The sequence below is a fragment of the Pezoporus flaviventris genome, unplaced genomic scaffold, assembly GCF_033815535.1.
Source record: "Pezoporus flaviventris isolate CSIRO_AGI_PZ_B2104156 unplaced genomic scaffold, CSIRO_AGI_Pfla_v1 ptg000066l, whole genome shotgun sequence".
Lineage (NCBI taxonomy): Eukaryota > Metazoa > Chordata > Aves > Psittaciformes > Psittacidae > Pezoporus > Pezoporus flaviventris.
Window position 1 is genome coordinate 12,025,415 of NW_026892614.1, and position 25,053 is coordinate 12,050,467.

Sequence of the window (25,053 nt, forward strand, 5' to 3'; positions counted from 1 at the left end):
AAGAGGTTTCCCAGGAGTCCTTTAAACAGCATCAAACATTGCAAACCACAGAAACACAGTTCCTGAAAAGTACTCTACAGTGAGCAGAACCAATTCCAGGAGGAGGCAGGTTAGCACTGATTATATATTTCCAAAATACATTTTGACAGCTCAAGTGGCTTGATCTATTTTTCGTGGCAAAGCAGCAGCTCTAAATACTAACTTTGACCTCTGTTCATACAGTTGGTGCTTCATTGCCCCTCAAAGTCTATGCATCCTGCAGGTTCCCATCCTTCAGAGCTGAGACTGACTTACCAGCAGAGATCTAAAGTGCCTGGATCCTGGCATGGGAACATTACATTTGTGAGCAATTCAGGACCAAAAAAGCTATGCCAAAGCCACCAGGCTTCTTAAGGTAGAGTTAGGATCAAGAAAGTCCTCAGATCAGAACTGGTTCAGCTCTGCTGCAGAACATCCAGGACTTTGTCCAGCTCCAACCTCATGAAGAACAGGTAATCTGAAGTCTCTTTTGAGGGCTTTAAAGCATTCCTGGGTGACTAATGAGAGACAGAAGACCTTACTGCTGAATAAGCCTGGCATTTTCTTGTGCTACTCTATATGTCCATTCTAAAGGGCAGTTGTCTGCAACTGTTCAAGGAAGAAGCACCTTTCATGAATTAGTAATTTTTTTGTCTTGGGGATGTATCAGAACAAGTTCTTTTCTTCAGCCAGCTTTAGTCAAGAATATTCTTCCAGGTTTTGACACTTTGTTTTGTTTATACTAATTCAGAGAAGAATAGTGTCTGCGGAGGCAAGGGAAATTTCGGCATCTATTCCTGTGTTGAGGTTTTCTGTAAAGGGCTATTGCCATGGCTGGTGAGTGGAAGGAGGAAGCAGAGAGCACAGGTTGACAGTTTGAAGTCTGCCAAGTCCTTTCCAAAAATTAGAAGCTATCTGATGCAAGTGACAGCAAGTTCCCTGAAAGGCAACTGCTCTGGGTTCAACTGTGCCTAATAGGATAGATCTGTGGTAAACTGCATTGGAAAAGCTGCTTAAGTGGAAGTAAATGCCAATTGGCAAACTTCACAGAAAGTGAGGAGCCAAGTTGGTTGTTCTGCTCTTTATTGACCCTCAGAAAGCTGATACAACAGCAACCAATAAAGAGGAAAGTAAAACCACACACTCCATCTAACAAGGAATTCTTTAAACGGGATTTTAAGTTAAATAGAATTAAGCAGAAAATATAAAATACAAGACATATTAATGACAGCTCTAAAACATTCACACAGGCACAGGTATATGGAGACAAATCATTACAAGTCACAAGAGGAGCTGGCAGTATTACATAACAAAAGAGAGCTGAAATAAATTCAATAACATTTCAAGGTTGAAAAAAAGAGGAATTATGTCCAGAAATGGCTGAATTTATATTCTCTTTGCTTCAGTCTTCACAAGAACAAAGAATAGTGGCCAAATATCCATGAATTATTTAACATCTTCTTCCTCCATCTGGCCTGTTTTCCCTCCTCCGATTATCTGAGGTGGTGGATAGCATTCACCCAGGAGTTACTATAAAGACAGCTAACACACTGTGAACAGTCTTGAACTACAGAGGACAGGAAAGGTCCCACAGCAGTGGTTATGATGCTTGCTCTTCCCATCAAGTTGTAATAAATTAATGTAATAAAAAAAAAAGAAGGTCCTGTAAAATTATGCATTAGTCACCTTAACCGTGACAGGAGAAAAGCCAAATGCAATCTATTAAAACTACTATATGCCTCTGACTTGAGTGATGGACTAACGAATAAGCTTCTAAAGAGGGCAGACCAAAGCTTTACCCTGTTTAAGGGTAGGATTAAAACTCAGTGTTTCTCCTACTTATCAAAATCAATCTCAAGTCAACAAACTAGAACTAATTTTGAGAAGTGCAGAATACCACACTGGAGTGGGAAGGAAAGAGGATGAACTGTACTCACATGGAAGCGGAGGGCTCCTTTGGGCTGCAGTGTTGCAATGAATGGGCACAGGGGCTATCCCAGGCACATAAATACCAGTTAAAAATGCATCCACAAAAATAATGATGATGATTCAAAAATCATGAAGGTAGATTCTTTTTAGGTACATGAGAGGAAAAAAATCATTTTCAAGATGAGGGAGGTGGTTAAACCTCTACTCAGCACTGGATGAGTACAGACAATAATGTGCCCAGTCTTGTAGAAATTGCCCTGAATGAAAAGTGGGTAGAAATTGAAGAGTGTGGAGTGGAGCAACAGAAATTATCAAAGGTTCAGAAATATCATTCGTTAGGAAAGGATTAAAGAGCTGGATCTGGTTTATGTCCAGAGGAAAAGCAAGAGGGTAAAAAACCAGTCATCTCCAAACATAAAAAGGGATTTTTGTCAAGAGAGAAAGCAATCAATAAATCATACTCTGTGTCCACCTGGGAAAGGCAGTCAGTTAGTTGAATTTCTTCTTAAAACCCACCACTATTGCTGTAAAAGTGATGGACATCTGTCAAATTTTAGAGGTAAAACTAATGGCATCTCAAAACAGGCAGCAGATCCCTTGACATCTCTTCTGGAAACTGATTTCTGTGATTTCAGTAACTTGATTACATTATTTTATCTGCCCTTGGAATACTTTTACTTCAAAGTGCCCACACTACAACTGCTAGCAAGAAAAACAGAGGTCCTTTCCCTCTGAAACCACTTTTCTCCACTATATTACTGTGCATAATAGCCATGTAATTAAGTGTCAGCAGGACTAAATGTTTTCTGTATTTTAGTTCCCAAGCACTGAAGCAACAGACTTACAGTTGGTAAATGTAGCACAGTTGTTGCTTTTGCTAATGAGAGGCAAAAAAGGTCAACATCAATACAGAGGGAAAATGCTCCATATGAAGTGTGAGGATAAAAGCAAATGTCAAAGGTAGAAATGTAGATAACCAATGTTCCTTAGCAACCCCGACTGACAACCACTACAGAGACATACAGCAGCTCACCAGGAAAGATGGTGAGTTACTGTGTGTCTGCGTAGCAAATTTCTGTTTCACTGAAATTCAAGACACTGTGTACCCAGTCTTAATTGCTAGTTATTTTAGCTTCTTCACATTAACTACATTCATGTTCTCTCAATTCCTCTATTAATTGAGGTATTTATGGATCCGTGTTAAATAGTCAAAGCTACTTAACCCAATGAAGAAGTTATGGTGCATGTAACACAGAACAGTCCTTCGTTTCCTACAGCAGTGTACCTTGTACAATGCTTGCAGTCCCACTCCAAACCTGTGTTCACTTCCTCCACTCTCTCTCAGCAACTGGATACCCTCTAAACATGACTTCTGTCCCTCCTCTCTGAAAATACATGAGTTTTCTCCATTGAACAGAAGAAACCTTTAATTCAAGATTAATATCAGGGCTGATATTTCACAATGATTTATTCACTCAGACATAAGACATATGCCAGAAGCCTTAACCAATTGGGCGTTATTCAGCCCTGGAGGACTGTTTGAACAGTTTTTCTCCTCAAAACATGCCATTAAAATTAAACTGCACAGACCCAGCGTTCCTCTCATCACTTGGCAGACACCAATCAGCTGGATAAGACGTGAAAAGGGTTGTCTGCCCCAGGAGAACAGAGATGCTGTGCTCCATCAACCCCTGCTGAGAACAGAAGGCTGCAAAGCAACCCATGGAATTTTACAGTTCTGCTCTTTCAAGAGGGCAATGAAACAACCACGGTTCAGTTCTTTGGTAGCCAAAACAATCCAATGGTGAATATCAGTGGGTAAGTCCTAACTATTTAAGAGTGATAGCATATATATCCAAGAGGCATCAGAGCCAGTAATTGCCAAGCCATCAGGAATGAATAAAGGAGCAAATCAGCTGCTGCTATCTCAGCTTCTTACCCTTAAAGAAGCACCCAGAGCAGTGCTTTGCTCTTGCTCAGAAAAGGCAGAGCTGCACGACACTATTTTTTCCCAGGATGAAATCTCTGCAACGCTTTAAGGCAAGAAGTTAGGAAAAGTCAGGAGAGGGCCATGTAGGCCAGCCATTCCCATTCTTTGCATGTTTTACATCCCATCCAAAAATGCTGTCCAAGAGAAGACTTTCTGCATCTCCAAGAGAACATTCACATCACAGTTTGGCCCTGCACAAAGTTTCATCTAGGCCCACTGATTACTCAAGAGTTGAGAACAATATTGGCTTCAACTCTCTCTATTTTTTATAGCTCAAACATCCTGTTCCCAAATGGCAGTACCTGCCTCCAAATCTCTGCCTTCTGTCCCTTTTCAGCCTGCTACACTCTTTACATCTATCCCTTTCCTTCAAGGCCATCAGCCCCTTTAAATGCTTCCAGTCAAAAGACTTTTGTCTTAGTACTTGAAGAACCAGTAGGATCACAACTATACAAAGTCTGATGTGCACCTAAAATGTAAATGCTGAAATTGGAAAGAAAAACTTCTGGGAGGATGTCACTCAACCAAATAGACCCCAAGTGATCCAAATGGGCCTAAACCAATGCTCAATAATTGATTGAAGCAGTTTAGTTGAAGTTTTGCTTCAGCTGGAGCTAGTTTGTTTTTTTTTGCAGAAAGCACACGCCTCTTGACACTCAAGAACTTTACATGATCAGAGTGCTTTTCTATCATCAGAGAATCAGACTTTAGTGTGCAGCGCATGTCATCTCCCACAGTGACACACCAGTGATATAACATCTGCAAAAAGAAAGACAGGCAGAGAAGAACCCGGAGTTGAGATTTCTCATGTGCTTGGGAATAAAATAGGGAACTGTCAAACCTAAGTCTTTTCTGGTATTGAACCAATAAAATGTTCAGGATACTATGGAGCCCAAAGTGAGTTGGACAAGGTTCAGAAAAGGTTCTAAGAAGATGCAGTTATGGAGTTCCCGGAGAAAGAAAGTTAGATTGGAAGCAGAAAGAGAGCTACTAGGAGGATGCTGAGCCAAAAGAGAACAGAGTAGGTCATCAGGATTTAGGGACTCCTTGACACATATGCTGGTAACAGATAGTGAGGGAATTACAGATGGGTAGTAGGCTCTAAATTCATACCCCTACAAGCATCGCATTTTTCTTGACGGACAGAGTGAGGAGGTCAAGATAGGAAAGAGAGCCAGCTTTGCCCCTCACTGAGCTCCACAGGCACCTCACATTAAGAGTAAATAACAGTGGATTGTCCATGCAACCTGCATGGACAGAGTTCAATTTTGCGCTGTCAGCTATGCTATAGAGAAATGAGCACTACTATTTAATCCCATTTCACTGCTATCCCAAATATGCCCCAGATGATTAAAGACAAGAGACACAGTTTTTTTGAGAGCTGAAGGTTAGAATACACAGGCATCTGTCAGCAGCCAGAAATCACTGCTTAACAAGTACCTTGTGATGCTGTTCTCTGAAGAGCTCCTGATGCAGCCCTGCATCAGCTACTGACACACTGATCCATTACCAGGAGCATTTCAGCATCCTTGACTTTGGAGGCAGATGTGACTTCTGAGTCACACTGTGCACTTCTCTGAGCACAAACAACAGTGCTCAGTTGAGGTTATACCTTCCCCCAGGACTCTCCTAAGTGATTACAATGGAGAACGGTGGCTTACATTGCATAGTGTGAATTTGGCAGGTTATGAAATCCCAGGTTTGTAGAATTAATAGGTTGTTTTTTCAGCTTGATGCTGAACTAGACAATGTGATTGATTGAACCAAATCACTTCATGTTTGTGTCATGTGCCTCTCCTACAAGGCAGATAATGGTGGATTGAAGTGGAGGAAACCAGCAAGAGCTGCTCTGAAAAGATGGATGTCAATTGTCCCAAGTTGTTCATGCCAGATCCAGAATTGGATCATTTAATATTTTGGCTCCTACATTTACTTTAGAACTTTATTTATTTACTTAATCTTTTGCAGTTATTTTGTCACAGAAGACTCCAAAACGTCAAACACCATGTATGAGCAAGGGGGAGGTCACGAATTTTATATAAAGAGAAACTGTAAGAGAGCTATTTTTTCATTTCCTCACATTGAAGAAAAAAAGTCCTACCATCAAATTTTAAGAAATGTTTGAGCACAGCTAGGATTCCCTCATCCTCACTCAAAATGTTACTTGACAGAGCTACAGTACTACTCAAGCTGATAGAAGGGGATAGTTTTCTTTTGGAAACTACTGATCCAGTAGAACTAAAATGGTCTCTGGCCCTTGTGTTCATCCTGCCAAACCTCCTCATGCAAAGCAGTGTAGCTTTTTCCCTGTCCGTGAGCCACCACACGTCCCAGGGCAGCCAGCTCCCACACCACTTGTGTCCTTTGGGCAGCCAGCAGGGAACCTGTGCATGAGGTTACCTTCTCCTGGACAGAAGGGAGGCCAGCTGTCTCTGTCAACACCAGGAGATGGAGAAAGTCTCAGAAGGATGTGGGAGGGAGCATGCCAGAGCACAAGCTCAGCTATTACCCAGCAGTATGTCCTGAGGTGCCATAACCAAGCATACATTGAATGATTGTCACTTCTGCTAGTGTAGTACAACTCAAGCATTTCACTACAGAGGAGTCAGCACTGGACCACGTCACCCATCCTCTCCCATGCTGGTAACAGGAGACAGTGCTGTGCATGAGCTGCCTCATACCGCTCCAGCTCTAGGTGCTGCTGTCCCTGATACTCCTGCCTGATGGGACACATGCACCTTCCCTCACTCTCTTTTCTAACTGCTGAAGAGCAATCTCATTGCTATGTCGGGGGCTTCCCAAGATGGACACAGGCTTCAGGCCAGCTGAGATCTGTACAGCACCAGGCCCATAGTCTAAGACAAGGCAAGAAAGTATAACAACATGGACACATGGTTTATAAAGAAGTTTAACTCCTAGATATTTAGCTGTGTGCCCTGCCAAACTCAGGGCAGCAGAGTGCAGCCAGCTGTGTCCAGCAAAGGGTGATGGAAGCTCTTGTATGCTTAGGCGTTGGCTGTGCAGGAAACAAGGACTGTCAATACGATAGATATTCTACAGATATTCTTATCTTTCTGAGCACAGAGCTGTGCTTCCAGAGGGGTATTAAAGCTTGTTCTGGGATGCAACCCAGTCAGGTAACTTTGAAAGAAAAATACAGATAGCAAGAGTAACAGGATAGGTTTCTCCCCACAGGGTCAGTACTGTTTAGTGAAAACAAACTGAACAGCTTTAAACATATCATAGTCCATGATATACATATACAGGGCCAGATCATATATAGTTACCACCTTTCTCACCAACTGTCAGGGTCAAAATTCTCATGTCTCTGGCTACCACATGATTTCAGCCATCAGAGCACTGCAAGTGTCCTGCAAAAAAGCGGCACAGCACCAAGGGCCTCAGAGTGCCTTGAATCCAGAGAGGCCAAACAAACAAACTGACCTTCAAGAGAAGCGATCGGAGTGGGCTTTGCTGAAGAATTGCAGAGCATCATATTTAGAGGGCTAGCCAACAACCCGTCTTCAACCCCAGAGGAGATAACAATGGTACAAAGACATGATTTTTGAGTACCCTAGGCACTCAGGACAGCAAAACCAAGCAAGGAAACAAAAAAAAAAAAAAGCCTTTGCCCTGTCACAGAAATTAGATGATTTTTTTGACAATCTATTTAACTCATTACTATTCCATGTTTCAGCTCTTGTGCTAAATGAGTCACCACCACAGCTTGTCTTCAATGCCCATAATAAGCAATAAAAGGTTCTTTTCAAGACCAACAGAGTATCTGATTATATGAGCAGGAACATTCAAAAGCAGTAGCATAATTCTTCCATGGCAGACTCTCACTGGGAAAAAGTTCTTGAACTTCAGCAAATAGAAACTAACATGAATATGCTAAATACCTTGATACACATTGCCTGTGCACCTAAAACCACGTAATGCCAAGACAAAAGGAGTTTTCAAAATCACCAGGAAGGCTAAATTAGGCCAGTATCCACGATTTAAATGGTTATTCAACAATGCAGTTCTGCAATTAAAAACTTAAAGTGCCTAACCTAACCCCTCAGTTAAGGGAAGGCCACGGAACAGTAGACTCCATGAAAGTAGAGAAACTCAGTTCTTCAGTTTCTTGGCCCAGATGGGCAGAGTACCTGGGCTGAGCACCACCCCCCGAAACATAAAGTAAATCACAAGATATCCACCAGTGGGCAAAAATGGGGAAAACATGTTGTTAGGAGCTCACTAGACCAGAGTCTAACACCAAAGGCTGGCCAAGAGGGGAGGCCTGCTCCAGGTGACAAACTGTGCAAGCCAGCAAAGCTTGAGGCACAGCCTGCAGAGTGTACAACACCTACCAAGAAAGCAACTTCATGTTTGCTTTAACCGTTTTCTTTTATATACTCTTAAACAGATGTTTGCACATGCTGGTTAAAACAAGAGGTATCCCACAAAACACAGATGAGCCAATATTGGTTCAAGTGTTGTGGTTTTGTCATAGCAACATTAACAACTCTCAAAGAGCCAGTGCTGTCAAGATTTAAATGAAGCACTGATTGCAGAATGTGAATTTATGCCATCTTATGCCTAGAAGGAAGGGGCTGCCCACATACCAAGAATGGAAAATGGACAAGTCTGGAAAAAAGCCCTTTTGGCATATTGTTTAATGACTTATGGGTCCACTAGGACAAAGAACTCCTGATCTGGACCTTCCTGCTTAGCTTGCCAGCTTGCTGTGAAGCTATCTTGTTAGGGTTTCACACAACTCACTGAGAATCACATAACAGCATTTACATGGTAGCTACATAGGTATGTACCTTTCAGAGAGAACATTGCTTGTAAGTAAATTAAAAAGAAATTTGTATGTTGTTTCTTTAAGACAGAAAGATGCAGTTTCCACATTTCTGGATGTCACATATGCAGACAAGCACTTCAAGACAGTGAGCTAATGACAAGCTGGTCTACAAATGCAAGCACAGCAACTTGTCTCTGTCATGGAAGTGCATTTGGCCAAAGTGATTTGAACACAGCAACTGTCAAGCTTTGCAATTGCAATTGCAAATACCAACATACATAATGAAAAGTGATCTCTATCATCTACTGCACTTGAAGTCAATTGCAAAAACCAGTGGCGCCAATTACCGAGTCATAACCTTCAAAACTTGATAGCAACTTTTTACTACAAGGCAAAAGCAAAGCATTAGTCAGAAAGGACAGTATCAATTGCAACTTTGAGAAATATCAGTATCCCTGGGATATGAAAGTAACAGGGCCTTTTCCAATGGAAACTAACAGGACATTTGCCATCAGAACTCAGCGTATGCAGATCTCTGGAATGTGTAACCAAAGTCAGCCCATGATGGATGCCCCGTGAAGATGCAGCATATGCTACAGCCACGCAGAACGTACTCATACTGGGCCCTGAGGGGGTATACTGACCCACTATGGCAAGATCACCTTTTGAGTGTATACCTTTCATTCATCACTTACAGTGTTTGACTAAGCCTCCTGTCCTACCTCATCTCCAGCAGCTTCTAGGAAATGCGTTTGGATGCAGTGAGTAAGCAGACAGGAATTTGCTACTCACCAACAGAATTATCCCCAAATATTTGGGTTCAGTTACATCAAAGGCTGCAAGTTTTCAGGTACCACTTTTCAAGACCAAAGCTACATAGTGAACACAGAATCCAACAGCGTAGCTTAGGAAAATGATTGCTGTCAGACTTTCAAAGCACTGGATCCTTATCAGGGCTCTCTTATCAAGCCACCTTTTGTAGTGGTGTTGACCATGCTTAACCATACACTCTGGCTGCTCTGCTATGCACTGTAGGACAAGCGTTCAAAGAGATGGTGTATTTCGGATAGCATTGCACCTTCTTTTCACAGCGAGTGGAGGTTAGGAGCCTAAAGACCTTGACTGTATTCTGCAAGCAGCTCCTGCTCACAGGAGAAAGGGAAGACAGGCTGTCATCAAAGAAGATATTTCCAACCCATGAAAAGAGCTAGGGAGAAAAATGTCATATGTAAAATACCACCATCCCTGTATGACATTCTGGCAAGTCTCTCAAGCAAACAGGAAATAATACTGCTACCCCAAACATATATTTTATATTGAAGTTGCTAGTTATTGCAGCATTTATCTGGGACCCACTTGTAGTCATCAAAAGACTGTTTGCACCAGCTTCTTGACATTATCAACTTGTGTTATTTGCTGCCTCCTGAAATGTCAGCTGCCTAACCTTTACCAGGTTGTTCTTAATGAGTTTTCTAAAAGCAGACTCTGTAAGTACAACAAAGACCTATAGTCCTGGGTAAATCTTGCAATCAAGCTAAGATACAAAAGGGACACCAAGATCTCTTTGTGCACTTCTGATTTGTTGCAGAAAAGGTCTGTCCTCATTGTTGAGCTGGGAGAAAAGAAGGTTTTTTTCTCTCCTTTTTAAAATAATACAGGCAGTGCTACTTACAACTACCCTTTTTTTTTACAAGCATATTGCAATAATCGTAAGTATTCCCTAGCTAGACAGGGAGACGATCCTCAGCAGAAGTTAGCTCAAGGCTCATAATTTGGGTTTCCTAATTTCTTCTAAAATGTGCCTATTGTTTAGATTAATCCCCAGTACAGGCTGCTAAATGTCACTGGGCACTCTGTGACTGTCTAGGAAGTTGCAGGACTACTGGTGCATCATAAGGCAGGTCGATACTAAGGGCAGATACTAAATACTATGTTCCAGATGTTATGCATAATTAATCTTCTGAAGGGAGAAAAACTATTAAAATAGATTCCTCCTGTCTGATATCCTGTGTATTGTAATTGGGGATTATTCCATTGGTAGGTTGTCACATATGGGATGATGAAAGGCATATAATAATAAGGCTGGGGAAAAAACATGCTCTTCCTTCCAGCATTAGGAAATCTTATCTTAAAGAGGCAAGGTATACATTACTAAGTTTCAGGTTATTTCCTACAACTACTAAAGTGCAGTTCAAAATTTACCTCTCTTGTCAGTTGTACATCAATAAATACACAAGTTACTAGAGTTAGGGCTTGAAATATTTTGGCTGTTTTGTTCCTTTCTACATCCTTATCTTTATAAAAACATTTAAGAGAAGATGAGGATTCAAGGAATTAAATTCTGTACCTGAATTCCTTGCTTGTCCTTCATCAGTGGAGCTGGACCACTAATACATTTTATCTTTCAATGGATGCGATTCTGGCATTATGCTCCAGGTAGACTTTGCAGATAAGACAGCAACATTGTTCTGATTTTTTTCCCTCATTGGGGACATTTGTTTTCACTTTATTCTAGGGTACGCTGCAGTGCTCTGCCAAGGTGGAGAAAGAAAACTGTGTTAAATTTCCTGAGGCTGATCAGCACAGATGGCTGGGTAAGAATCATTATGCCAGCTAAAAGGGCTTGGGCAGTGGTAAACACATTTTGTATTAGAGGTGAAGGGAGGAATTCAGCAAATACGGTTTATGAAAAACACCTGCAGGAAGCTGATAATAAAAATTATTAATAAAATCAATACAGGTGGTGTTTTGTTGGGTTCTCCCACCCCCCCCAGTCCAAGACTTTGAGATGTTGCAGCTTTATTACCAGATGTCTTCATAAATTTTAATAATATTCATAATTACTAACCCAGATTCATGGAGCTGGATTTCGTGAAATATTTTAATACAGCAAAAATTCAACCCACACAAATGCTCAACAGTTTGGTGCAATTTGCATTGAGAGCTAGAAGATCCCATTAACTCTAAAATTCAGCAACAACAGTTGAGATAACACCAACCACCTCATAAACTACATAAAGAGGAAAGACTTCCTGTCTGCTAATGAAAACTTCCATGCCATCATTAGAGCTAACCGAAATACGGATCATGCCAAAAAACATTATCCCGAGTATACTTACTATTCCTGTTTTGAAATATAATTTCCAGGAATGCAGATGCACCTTAGCCATTACTATTTCTGAAGGACAATGTCTTGGGAGAAAAAGAAGACCCTCTTCAAGTATAAAGGAGGCCCCTACTCAACACAGATGCAGTTCCGCAACAAAAGCCATAGGGAAAAGTACAGGGCGTAAAAAACATCATTTCTTCAAGATATTCTTGAAGCAGCAAAGCTTAAATATTCTTTCCCATCCTTTTATTTATTTTTACAATGGAGAACAAAAAGCTGTTTGTTAAATTAGATCATGAATACTCTGAAGTAAGGCTCATCAGGGAAATATTGTTGTGCCAGAAAATCAATACAGGCTACTCAGAACAATAATGGTTTGAAATTAGGGGATGCATGTTCTCTTTTCCTGACTTGGACACAAGTTTGTTGTGTGACCTGAAGTAACTTCCTTGTTCCCCGCCCTATTTTTACAGAAAAATAGATACTAGTTCCTTGGAGATCTGTAGTCATCTCATATTCAAAGCAAAGCTTTGAAACCAGGTAGTGCAGGGCTTGGTTTAGTTAAGTTTTGAAGGTTCCCAGGGACTGAGAGCCCTCTGAGGACTTCTTCCAGTGCTTCAGAAGTTCATCCCAATACAAGTGGTTACCTCCAACCATAATTCTCCCTTAGGCACTTTGTGACAATTGTTTCTTGTCCTTTTGTTCTGCCCCCTGAGAGCAGAAGCAAAACTGCTTCTTGTCCTTTTGTTCTGCCCCCTTCATCTCCTCTTCAATACGCCATCTTATCCAGGTTGAACTAGCCCCTTTCCCTCAGCCTGTCTCTGTACATCCCACACTATAGGCCCCTGGGCCACTTCAGCCACACTGGGCTCTTTCCAGTTTGTTGGTGGGAACACTGATATAAAACTTCACTTAGTAGGCTGTTAGCTGTACTGGGCTATGCAGGAGAGTTTGAAATAGACAAACTTTGCAAGAGCCCCAAGTCTTAAGTCCTTGTAGGCAAAGGGCTCATTAAACTTGCTCAATCACCATGTTTGTTTACCCGCAGTAGCATCCTCTAATATTTGCATAATATAGCAGATGTGATGAAAATAAGCTCCTTCTCCCAGCCTGAAGGTACAGGGACACATGACCAACAGACCTACAGCTCTCAGAGCAACAGATGTGACCCCTCGCTGGAAAAAGCAATTTTAAACACCATGTATTGAATTCAGGACCTGTTTAACAGACCCTGTTTATGATACAATGGGTATACATAAGGCACCTATTCTTATGGCCACCTCAATTTTTTGTCCTTGAATAAATCTTATTCAAGAGACCCTTTACCAATAGATGGCAAGCACTGTGTTAAGAAATTCCCCTTAATTTCACTACTAACAAGCCCAGCTAAGGAGCAGATGTATTTTCACCATTTTTGAGCTACAGACTTACTCAGAGTTAATAAAATGGCCGTGCTTCATATAGTGCTGAAACAGATTTCCATCACTTGTGTAATTAGACACACTCTGCAGTTCATGCAAAACACCAATATTTAAGCAGCAGTTTCTATGACTACCATCATTCTGCTCATTAGCTCTGAAGGATTAACCCAGGGATTCTCTTTAATAGGTGTTAAGAAGTGAAAGTCATGACGGAACACTACTACTTGGGATGTGATGGGCATTAGAAATACAATGAATCAGTTTTCAAGAACATTGCTTTCCAGACCCTCTGTTTGTTCTCCAAGTATGTTTGTGCTTACAGCTCACAACCTGGCCTTTACAAACCTTCAAAAAGCTTTCCAGAGAGCAAACAGAGAGCAGAGTCCAGAGCTGCAGCCTAAAAGCAGCTCAGTACATTGTATGGCTTCACCTCCCCCAGTGCGGCTGCTCTGGCCACTGCACAGGAAAATGGTCAGCAAGCTAGAGACCTAATGTCTAAGACACTACTGACAAAAAGCTTTAATATTAGTAAGTTTGGGAAAGCAGCTGAAGGGGACAGAGATTTCCCTTAGGAATCAGAAGGCCATGAAATGATGAATTTATCTCTACCAATTTTGCATCTGTGACAAGAGGGATTTGATTACAAAGCTCCAAGAGGAACCAATTGAAAAAGGAGCTTATCTCTCCCTGAGAAAACCCTTGGACTTCAAAGCATGGTTTCATTCCAAAAAGCAGACTAAAAAGGAAATATCTTGGAAACTTCCACAAAAAGAGGGAACAATTTTGTTCCAATGTTATTAAAGACTACTTGAACACCTCTATAGTTTTGGTTTTGATACAGAATTTTAGAAGTCAGAGCACTGTCCAAACATCCAGAGGAATTTAACACATTTACATGGGAAGTCACCAGCTGCAGGTGCTTTTCTTGAGTCCTGAAACTAATGGCATTGCAAAGTACTAAAGAGAAACTTTGGGTTCTCTCTCTTCTGTAATAGGAATAGAAATTCACAGGAGGCTAACTCCCATTAAGACTAACTCCATTAGTTGCAGTCATTCTACAGCTGGCTGAAAAAAACCAACCCTGAAACCAGCAATAAAAACCACAAACCAAACAACAAAAACCAACAACCTAAAAGAAACCACCACACCACAAACCCCAGAGCATTAGCTCTTGAAGATTTTTGGAGCAATTACGTATTTTTGAGAGGTTAGAAGCACTGTGGGAACTTCATAATGGCTTGAAACATTAAGTTACACCTTACATAATCGGGCACTAAGTACAGCTCTGTAGCAGCTACTTTAGTATAGTCACAGTGCTACAGTATGGAACAGCATTTAAATCTTGTCAGAATGCAGCCCTGTTGTGCTCAAAATGTAACACTCTCGGTTCCCTAGGGAAAAACGCTTCCACCCGCTCTGTGTGTGTCAAGGCAGAAATTACTTTTCAGTGAAAATCTCTTTGTTTGAGGGTTGTTGCTGTGCAAAGAATGATAGCCTTTTTTTCATGCAAGGAGGGCCCCCACCTGCCCCAGACACTGATAGATACTGGGTGTAGGGCAAGCCATCATATGGCCTACACCTAGTGTAGCAAAACAACATGCAAAACTAACACCTTGCCTCAAACCTCCAGTCACCTAGATGGGTAGGTTAATTAAAAGATCAGCCACCTCTCAAATTTCCCTATGCCTAGGTACAAAACTGATGCTTGCAGTAGCTGGCTCTGAAGGCCAAGAGGTGGTCCTCCCTGCTGCAAACCTCAGATTTAGCACATGCAGTCATCCCAGCAGCCACAGGCAGGACAGCAGCAGCTGTAGCTGCAAGAACCTATAATCTATGGAAAAGTGACTGCAGCCATGTACTCCTAGCTTAAACTTTAGTCCCACACATCTTTGCTTTTATGCAGAGATAGTGGTCTTCATGCCTATTTCCCAACAGCAGTTTCTATCATTATTTTCCTTTAAGAAGTTCAGGTCACTAAAGGCAGTGTGGACAATAAAACATACAACAATCTCTTAAACAACTTAAGACAAGTGATGGATGGCTGATGAACCCAGAGGCAGATGAACTCAGTACCCTGGTTTCCTTCTGCATAACTGTCAAATAGATTTGGAGAAGCGTAGTGTTCCTCTGGTGGTGGGCTGCATATCTAACAGGATAAACTTCAGCTTGCTAATTGGCACATAGCATAAATCGGCTGCCTGTGTGTGCCCAGAGGTCCTGGATGACAGACTGAATGAAGCAAACTTCTGCTTAATTGCCCAAAGAGACTTGGACCAAAATCCTTAATCACAGTTTTAACGACAGGACAAGGATTCTGCTATCGTTGTCAGCTCACCAGTTGTGCTGGCTTTTACCAACAAGTACTGGAGATGGCTCTTGGCTTGATTTCTGTGGTGTGATACCTAGGCCATGCTTACATCTAAACAGACCTTGCTATTAAGGAGGGGAAAGAGGACAAGCCAGAAATACAACACACACAGAGGAAAGGAAACCCCATAATGTTTTTGTGAGGTTTCAGAAAAACCTTTCTGTCCAGTGGAAGTGGTGGGAGGGAAGCCACCACAGGACAGGCAGGAGCAAAGCCGTCAGTCTCCTGCTTCTGGGGAGCAAGACACAGATACAGGCTCTGCTAAATGCAGAAGCAGAAATGTCCTTTTAGTGGCTCAGTGGATGAATGGCTGCAGCTAAGGCTTTCAGCTAAACCACCTCAGTACTTTGTCCCAGCTGTGTGCCTGCACACCCAGCAGATGGATGGACACTACAGCCATGTCTTTTAGGGTTTATTCCCTAACTTACTTTCTTCCCTCTCACTAATACATTTCTGGGGAAAAGACTTAAAGCCCACTGGCTTCGTATCCTGCAATGAAGTTTGGCTGTCTTGTTTGAAGAATGGTGTTAGCAACTGGGGAAAAATAAGCTTCATGACATTCCCTTGGATCTACAGCACTTCAGAGGACATGGCAGTAATGCCAGACACAATGCCTGAAAACACACACCTGTTCTCACACTCCTGCTCTCCCCTTTTCACTGACAGCAGACTATGGAACAACCTATGTATTTGTTTACCAGTACCAACATTATCATACTCAGAAGCTACTGTGAAACACTTGTTTTTAAGGAACATTTTGCTTTACATCAGGCTGGCCTCAGTCAGAAAGGTAACCTACTCCCCAGTGCCTATAACCAGCAGCAAATCTTACAAACTGTCGTGGTTTAAGCCCAGTCAGCAACATAGCCGCTCGCTCACTACCCCCTTCCTTGCCCCTGCTCCCGGAGGGACGGGGAGGAGAATCGAAAGAATGTAACTCCCACGGGTTGAGATAAGAACAGTCCAGTAACTAAGGTATAACACAAATCACTGCTGCTACCACCAATAATAATAATGATAAGGGAAATAACAAGGGAAGAGAATACAACTGCTCACCACCTGCCAACCGATACCCAGCCCGACCCGAGCAGTGATCTAGCCCTTCCGGGGAACTGCCCCCAGTTTACGTACTGGGCATGGCGTGCTGTGGTATGGAATACCTCTTTGGCTAGTTTGGGTCAGGTGTCCTGTCTCTGCTTCCTCTTGACTTCCCCTCCTCCCTGGCAGAGCAAGAAGCTCAGAAAGTCCTTGGTCAGAGGAAACACTACTGAACAGCAACTAAAAACGTCGGTGTTATCAGCACTGTTCCCAGGCCAAAAGTCAGAAAACACAGCACTGCACTAGCTACTAGGAAGGAGAAAAATTACTGCTACTGCTGAACCCAGGACACAAACACAACCTACACACACGCACATTCAGTATGGCCATTCTTCCCCCAAACAGAGAATCTCTTCTCAAGAGAGAGGGTCTCAAGACATTACTAAAGACTAATGCATCTTTATTCTCTATCACAATACTCGAGGCAATGCTAGTACAAACAATGACAAAATGGACCCTTTTAACCACCATTTTGGAACTTATTTTTCCATACATCACAAAAGATAACTCCTGGACACTTTTTTGTCTTTCAGGAAGACAGATTGTGACAAACTAGAGTACTTTTGTATAATACATAACTGCAAGTTGATTAATCAGTTGTAATATTGATTAATGGACATCTCCTGGCATCTCTGGGATGACAAGAAAATAAACTTCACCTTCTTTAGTGTAAGTTTATAGATAAGAACAGATGTCATGCACAAACCTCACTGATAACAATAAACTAATCAGAAAGGAGACAAATGACCAAGCTTTTTCCAAGTCTATTTCTTCTTAGCACCCTGGGATTATGACATCCAAGTCAAACAAAAGATGTCAGCTAATGACCCTTTTCAGACATCCACTTCTTTCCCTTTTAGGTACAATAAAGGTTTATATTCATCAGAAAAAGAACTAAAACCATCATGCATGCCTTCCTAGAAGTGACCATAAGTCATTTTTGAAACAGAGAAACTGCTAACAGTTGAGCATCTCCTCTGATGGAGCAAGGTTATTCACTGCAGTATACTAAAAAGCAAGGCCAGGTGAACCATATGAACACAGGAACAGAAGAGACAGTGAGCACAAATCTAGTTTAGGATGGCTTTTGTACACCCTTCCCCCACAAATATTGTCAGTGTTTCCACAGGAAAAAAATCTAAAACAAAACAGATGTTTAAAAATGTAGGGGTTTTTAAGTCCCTCGTACCATGAAGGTAGACTGACATCTCTTGATTTCTCCACTTTTTAAACATTTGTATTTCAAAGAATAAGCTAGAGAGAAAGAACAGAGTCCACAGTAGAATCAGTTTAACTAAAACAATTGCTGAATATTCATTTCCTCCTCCTCTCTCCACAGAAAGCTTGGTAGTGCTATAACTGCTGTGTGATGTACATGCTGAAGATCGGAGCACTGTTGAGCTCTAAATCTGTGCTTGTTAGCAGAATTACAATTCAATATTTGCATTGCAACAACACCTAAGCAATCCCACTGAGATTCATTCTCCTACACAAAGTACAAACACATTCACATGACCCCAAAACGGCTGGATGGTTGCCAATCCCACCTCGCAGAAGCTCACATGATTTAAAGGCTTAGTCTACAACAATGTATTTTTGCCAGGACTTGTACATCTGCCCCTAGCACAAGGCCCTGAACGAGGGAAGGTGAGATGAGCAGAAACCAGAGCTTTGATGTGTGTTTTACCATTGTGCTCACACACAGACTCTGCCGTTGGTTCTCTGCAGGCATCAGCTGAAGCCAGCACAGTTCAACATGGAGCACGTGTGGATGCAGGCACCAGCCTCAGCCCCGTACAAGAGGATACAAGCGCTGTCACTTCAGCTGGAGCACACTATCTCCCTGTGCACCACAAGTGAACCAGCAATTGCTAATGCTTCTTTCAGTCTTCCATCCCCTGTCCTACCTTTCTCTCTAGAAATTGTACCTTCTTAACATCTGAGTTTATAGCAGTTTTAAAGAGGCAAAACAGTTCTGTAATTTCATATCAGAAGAAATAATTCATACTTAGAAAGGCAGAATAAATGAATAAATTACCTTATCCTTTGATGAGATGTCCAGCTCAGGAAAACAGGATATTTCTTGATGCTCCACAAGCAAGTGCAGCATTTTTCATCTCTTACAGCGTTGTAACAGAACCCCTTCAGAACTCTGAGTGATTAAAAAAGCCATGGACATGGTATACATTTACACATACTGACACACAGCTTTGTGTGCATGAATAAACCCATGACTGTGGGCGTCCACACACACAGACCCCCTTAAGAACTTTTATACTCAGAGGATTGAATTTAGGCTTTGAGAGCCTAAAGCAAACAGCAGGAAAAAACAAGCCACAGAAAGCCCTCAGCAGAACACTGAGGGAGCTGCTCAGCTGCCCTCACACTTTCCCCTGGGATACACGGAAGGCTGAAACTCCTGCAACTCAGAAAATTCCACCAGCTTCTGTAAAGCACAGAAAACCCAGGGACTTCTTGAGGTCCACAGTCCCTAGGCCTCATGAGATACAAGAACCCCAAGTCGCAGCCCAGCAAGACTGGCACATATGCCTTGACTCGCAAACTGAACACAGCACACCCTGAACAACATGATCATCAGCTGTGCCAACCCTACCCACCACCCACAAATCCAAAAGCCATTAAGCCCAACCTTGTTTCAATTAGACTAACTGATTACTACTTCGCAGCACCTTCCCCTCATCTGGGCCCTGCTGTTGCTGGATTACTTCCCACTGACTGAAAAAGAAATTTGTGCTGCAGAGAAAGCTATTTGAATGCATTCATACTTACACTGAATAGCAATACTAAAACAAACAAACATTACATTTCTGGCAGCTGAAGAATTGTGCAGTGTTATGCAGGTGTGCTCTCCCATGGTTTGGCTGGATTGGAAGCACAGGAGGTAAACACCAGCCTATTTCAGGGACCATAGACCTACTCCACAGTTAAAGCTCGTATTAGTTCCTGCCATGTTCAGCAAGACCTTTCAAGTTTCAGCTGGTGACGAAAGCTGAGTCTTGGAATACTCACCTTTACTAGCTTAGATGGGCTGTGTGGCAGTGGTGAGGCATGGACTGCCTTTGGCACAAAGTAGGTGAGACAGCTCCATCAGCACAGGGCTGGAGTCCAGGGCTCCCCACTCAGGGGCAAGCATCCGGACATCCGAGCATGAACATCTCTTCCCCCTTCTTTGCAAGTTGCCAGGGACAAGTCAGGGCAGCCCTGGGAGCAGCTCTGCTCTGCCCCTTCCCCAATCACTAGCTGAAACAACAACCCTGTTTTCTGTCAGTCCCATTTTCAATTTCCCCATCCATTGATCCATCGCTGGCTCAGCACAGTGGTCAGTGCTGGCAGCAAGGCCACTGCCTGCCTTTTCCTGAGACCAGCTCCTGCAGGATCGGTGTTGCATAGATCCCTAAGTCCAGAAGTTTGTTTTATCCAGGGGCTGAGGAGAAGGAAGGAGTCAGTCTCTCGTTCTGAAGCTTGACTGCAGCGTGTCTAGTAATACCTTTCACCTCTGGCTGAGTCCTTAAAATCACTTTTCTTAAAATAGAGGAATATCCTTTAATGCTCTCCTGCTTTGTCATGTTGAAAAATTACCAGATGGTTTAGAAAACAATAAAATGTGCCCAAATTTATTTGTTTGGGGTTTTTACAATAGGAAAACATCCAGAGGTGGTTTCTTAGATTGGTCTTCCTCTTGCACCATGGAAACCAGTGAAATATTTGCTGTTTCTTAGCACCCATTTCAGGGTCAGAGTTTTACTTGGAGCAGCAAAGATTCTAATTTTGCTTCTTGACCTCATTTCAATTAGCTTTGGGTGACAGAAGGAACATGTTATACCATTAGACAGAAAGATTCCCACATAGCCTAGTGCTGGAAGGCAGAGACAGCTTGCTCATCTTTCAGTGACTGTTTCTGTGGCCACAGAGCTTGACAAACACCAAAAAGAGCTGTGCTTTTGCTGTTACACAGCTGTATTTGACTCCTTCTAGCCTCTGCAGCATTGCTTTAGCTGATGCAAAGCTCTTCATTTTGGAAGACGAGTGGTGGAGGTGGCGTGTGGAGCTCCCCAAACTTCTAAATGGCTGGGGAAAGCAAGTTAGGACTGCTTTGTTATAATCAGAACAAAAGATAATGGAAAATGTAGTGATGTATCAGACATTATTATTAGAAATGGATACATGTTTGCATAAATTGAGATCCAGTCTTAAAAATCTCTGCCCCAGGATATTGTGGAGACTAAAAGCAGAGCTGGACTCAGAAAAGAGACTGGCAAGTTTCTGGATTAACCTTTTCCTTTAGTCTGCTGTGCATGCTGTTTTGTCTTTTACTGGGACAGGGAGAGTCAGACACTCTGCAAATCCCCAGCAAGTGCTCCATCAAGCCTTCAACTCTGGCGCAGCTCACTATCTCACTGCAGCAGTGGGTTCTTATCACGGGCTGTGTATTTCTTTGCAAATAGGGGAGAGGATATGTCACTGTTCCTCTGCATGTCTCTGATGCCTACCTGCTCTGTGTATCTCGCTGTATTCACAGAGGATATCAGCAGCAGTTGTAGTGGAGATGGTAATTCTGCCATTTAGAAATGTCACTGTCTCCATGCAAGACACTGGTATCATACCAGCAAGGGAGGCAAGACAGAACAGACACTCATTTAACACTAGCCAAGTGGAGCTGGGGCCATTGAGGCAGCCCCAGCTACCGGCTGGGCCCATCACATCCCACTGGGCAGCCTGCACAGGCACAGCTAATGCCATTCATTTGCTACCACTACTTACAACTCTTCCTATGCACGCTGGGCAGAAAACTGTCCCCAGATAATATTGGGCTAAAGATGAACTGAGTCTTGATTCTGTATACATTTTTTTCTGTAAGGACATTTTGTCAAGAAGTCATTAATTTGCTGTACACTTAAGTCACACGTGTTTAAATCATACACTGAACACATGCATATTTTAAGTGAAGGAGGAGGAGACTGCATGCGACAGCAAGAGAAAGAATGAGTTTTACCAAAAATAAACCTAAACCACTTTATTTGCAGCAGCTCTGAAAATATATTAGAAACTTTTCAACGGAGTTTAAGTAAAAATCGCAAGTGCAATATCACATAACCATATGAGTTACACAGTATTTTCCATTTAATAATTGTGGAAAGGTGCATTTTGATATATCAAAGTAAGCCTATGCAAAGCTATGACAAGGTGCTCAGGAAAACCAGACTATAGGGCTTTAACATTTGCAAAAAAGGAGTCCACAAGGAGTGCTCAAAAGAAATCTCTTCCTTAAAATAATACAAATTTCTTCTTCCAGCACTTCTTCCATAATCTGAGCACTCAAACATTTCCAAGCCCTTCCAAAAAAAATAGTTAAAGATAAATTTTTAATTAGCTTTTTAAAAAGACTTTTCTATTACAACACTAAGTGCTGTAACTCACAAAGCTGTGTTTCGTTTTATGGTCTTCATCTTACGCAGTTAATCACATGCTGCTGAATTCATTTTCCTTATTGCACAGCTCTGTAACCTATTAAAACATTTTCCTCTTGTGTACACACACTGCACTCGTAGCTATTTTGCATTGGCTTTAACTAAACAATGCAAGAATTATTCTTACACTCCTCAGTGACCCACTCCACAACTTTAGGGTCAGGGAAGGTTAAGGGCACCTGCAAGAGCTCAGAGGCCACGGAAGATTTCTCACATTGCTTCCCGCAGCAGCACCTACAGCCCTAAAGTGAGTTGGAGGGCTGTGGGCACAGGGAGCTGCAGGGAGAAGGACAGGGTAGATTTGTCTCTTTGGCAGCAGCAACTGCTCACCAGCCGAGCTGCAGGAGGAGCGGGATCCACAACGGAGATGGAGCGACTCATTCCCACAGCAAGCTCAGCTGCCAGCCGGCTTCGGGAGTCAGTGCAAGCAGCAGCACTGCACCTGCAGAAGCATGTTTCAGAAATGCTCTCTTCCAAAAGAAAGGAAACCACTGGAAGTTCAGTAACGGAAAAGCCCTGTCAGTGTTTCACAGCTGTGTCTTGGTGACCTAATTAAGTCAGATGGGACACATTCCTTAATCATGTGGCATTGATTCACGGTGAGACCAGATGGCCAAAGGGACATGCTTTTCCACACAAAAGGTTGTCAAGCGGTTGGCTCCTTCAGAGGAGAATGAAAACACTCCATGAGAAGCACCTGTGAGACAGGAAACTGAAAACCAGAGTTACCACAGAGCAAAGAATGTCAGAGGATACTTCACAAAGCCAGTTGCTAGGAATTGGGAAATAAAATCAGCATGGAGGACCTGGGAGGGTGAATATCTCCATCAGCTGGAAAACAGTGCAAGAAAACTACTGATTTTTCACGTGTTTTGAAGCATGTGCAGTGAGGACACAGCGAATGCACTAATGCTGTTTAGCTGGAGGCAGCACCAGGTGGCAGGGCAGGCTTCTTATGTGGGGAACCTGCGTGATCTTTCATGAGAAGTGAAGAACACCCAGATAAGCCCAGATTCTGGGGGGAAAAAAAAAAAAAAAAAAGAGATAGAATTTAGAGAAAAAAAACAGATAAACTGGGAATGGATATGAAAGATCCAATTTCTACTGTGGGATTGATTTGATTTTGAACTGAGAAAACAACAAACAAAATCACAGCTCCAAAGAAAAGTCTGTTACATCTGGGAACAAAGAGCCAATATCAGAATTATTTTGTTTAAAGGGTGTTTAGTTCTGCATTTGATTTAGACAATGCATACAACAAAGGACCAAAAAAAAGGTACATAGAATTAATTTTCAGATACCTTTAATGGGACAGGTCGATTTTTAGTGCTGCACTGTCCAGTAATTCATGCTACCAGGAATATCCTGTCATTAATTCTACAAATGTTTTTAACAGTTTAATAACTAACTGAATTTACCAGGGATAGCAGAAGTAGTAAGTCACTGAAGCAAGTACTTAGAACTTGAAAGGCTTGATAAATACAATCGCATCCAACTAGCAGGACATTCTTATCATTGTGACTGAAGCTCAGTATTTTTAAACAATTTTTGATGGTTCTGGCACATTACCCTAGGTAAGGAGAGTTCAATGTGCACTTCCAGTATGCTGTATAGGAGCAAACACTGTTACAGACTTCTCTGGTTTAAAAGCTGTTCCTGGTACTTTTTTGTCCCCAGAAGAAAGTATCACAGCTTCCTGAAAGAATACAGGACAAAGCATCTGTCTTGCGGGCCTTCTCTGGAAGGGAACAGGATACCCGGTTACCTAGGACAGGGGAAGGCTGAGGTACTCAACAACTTTTTGCCTTGGTCTTCACTGACTGACCACCCAAGTCACAGAAGACAAAAACAGTGACCGGGAGATGAAGAACTGCCTGCTGTAGGAGAAGATCAGATTCAAGACCATCTGAGGAACCTGAAGGTGCACAAGTCCATGGGACCTGGAGATGCACCTGAGGCTCCTGAGAGACCTGGCAGACAAAGTGGCTAAGCCATCGTCCATCCTATTTAAGAAGCTGTGGCAGTCCAGTTTGTGGGTAAGGGAAGAGCGACTGATGGAATATACCTGGACTTGTGCAAAGCACTTGGAACTGACACACATGACATCCCTGTCTTTAAACTGGAGGGACCTGGATTTGACAGACGGAACACTTGCTGGATAAGGAATTAGCTGGATGGTCACACTCAAAGAGTTGCAGTCCATGGCTCGATGTCCAAGTGGAAACCTGTGATGCGTCCCTCATGTGTCTGTATTGGGACTGGCATTGTTCAGCATCTTTGTCAGTAAGATGGACAGTGGGATTGAGTGTGCCCTCAGCAAGTCTGCTGATGACACCAAGCTGTGTGGTGCAACTGATGTGCTAGAGGTAAGGAATACAATCCAGAGGGACCTTGGCAGGATGGAGAGGTGGGTCGGTACAAACCTCATGAAGTTTAACAAGGCAGGGTCCTGTACCTGGGTTGGGGTGATCCCAAGCACAGACAGGCTGGTCCCATCCAACCCAACCCATTCCATGATTTTAGATCTTTAGATTTTGACAACATTCTGAGAAGACAAGAACAGATCAGAATGAAAGGCTGCAGAAAGCATTTGACAGGGCTCAAGGAGCAAACTGAAATTTGAGAGCAAACTTGAAGGTCATTTAAATAATATTGCTAGGAGAAAGACTGAAAATAACATACAACTAATGCAGAAGCATGCAGGCAGTGAACTCTGGAGGAACATTCCTATTTGTCTTGTCAGTCTGTGCTCATCTCCATGTCCGTGTACAGAGACAAGGAGCTGGAATGTCCTCCCAAGGACATTCTATGCTTTAAAATGCTTAAAATAAAGCTATCA

At 42.4% G+C, this 25,053-nt stretch overlaps 1 protein-coding gene across 1 annotated transcript in view; it reads right to left on the minus strand.

Annotated features, from left to right (window-relative positions):
• The window catches only part of LOC133278682 (uncharacterized), a 60,115-nt gene extending 40,662 nt beyond the window's left edge, over positions 1–19,453 (minus strand). Inside the window, exons 1-2 of the transcript XR_009746646.1 lie at positions 19,376–19,453; positions 18,764–18,875 (exon numbers count right to left, since the gene is read on the minus strand). The gene's annotated coding sequence lies outside the window, so the exon portion shown is untranslated. The remainder of the gene's footprint in view (positions 1–18,763; positions 18,876–19,375) is intronic.
• Between the last annotated feature and the right edge of the window lie 5,600 nt (positions 19,454–25,053).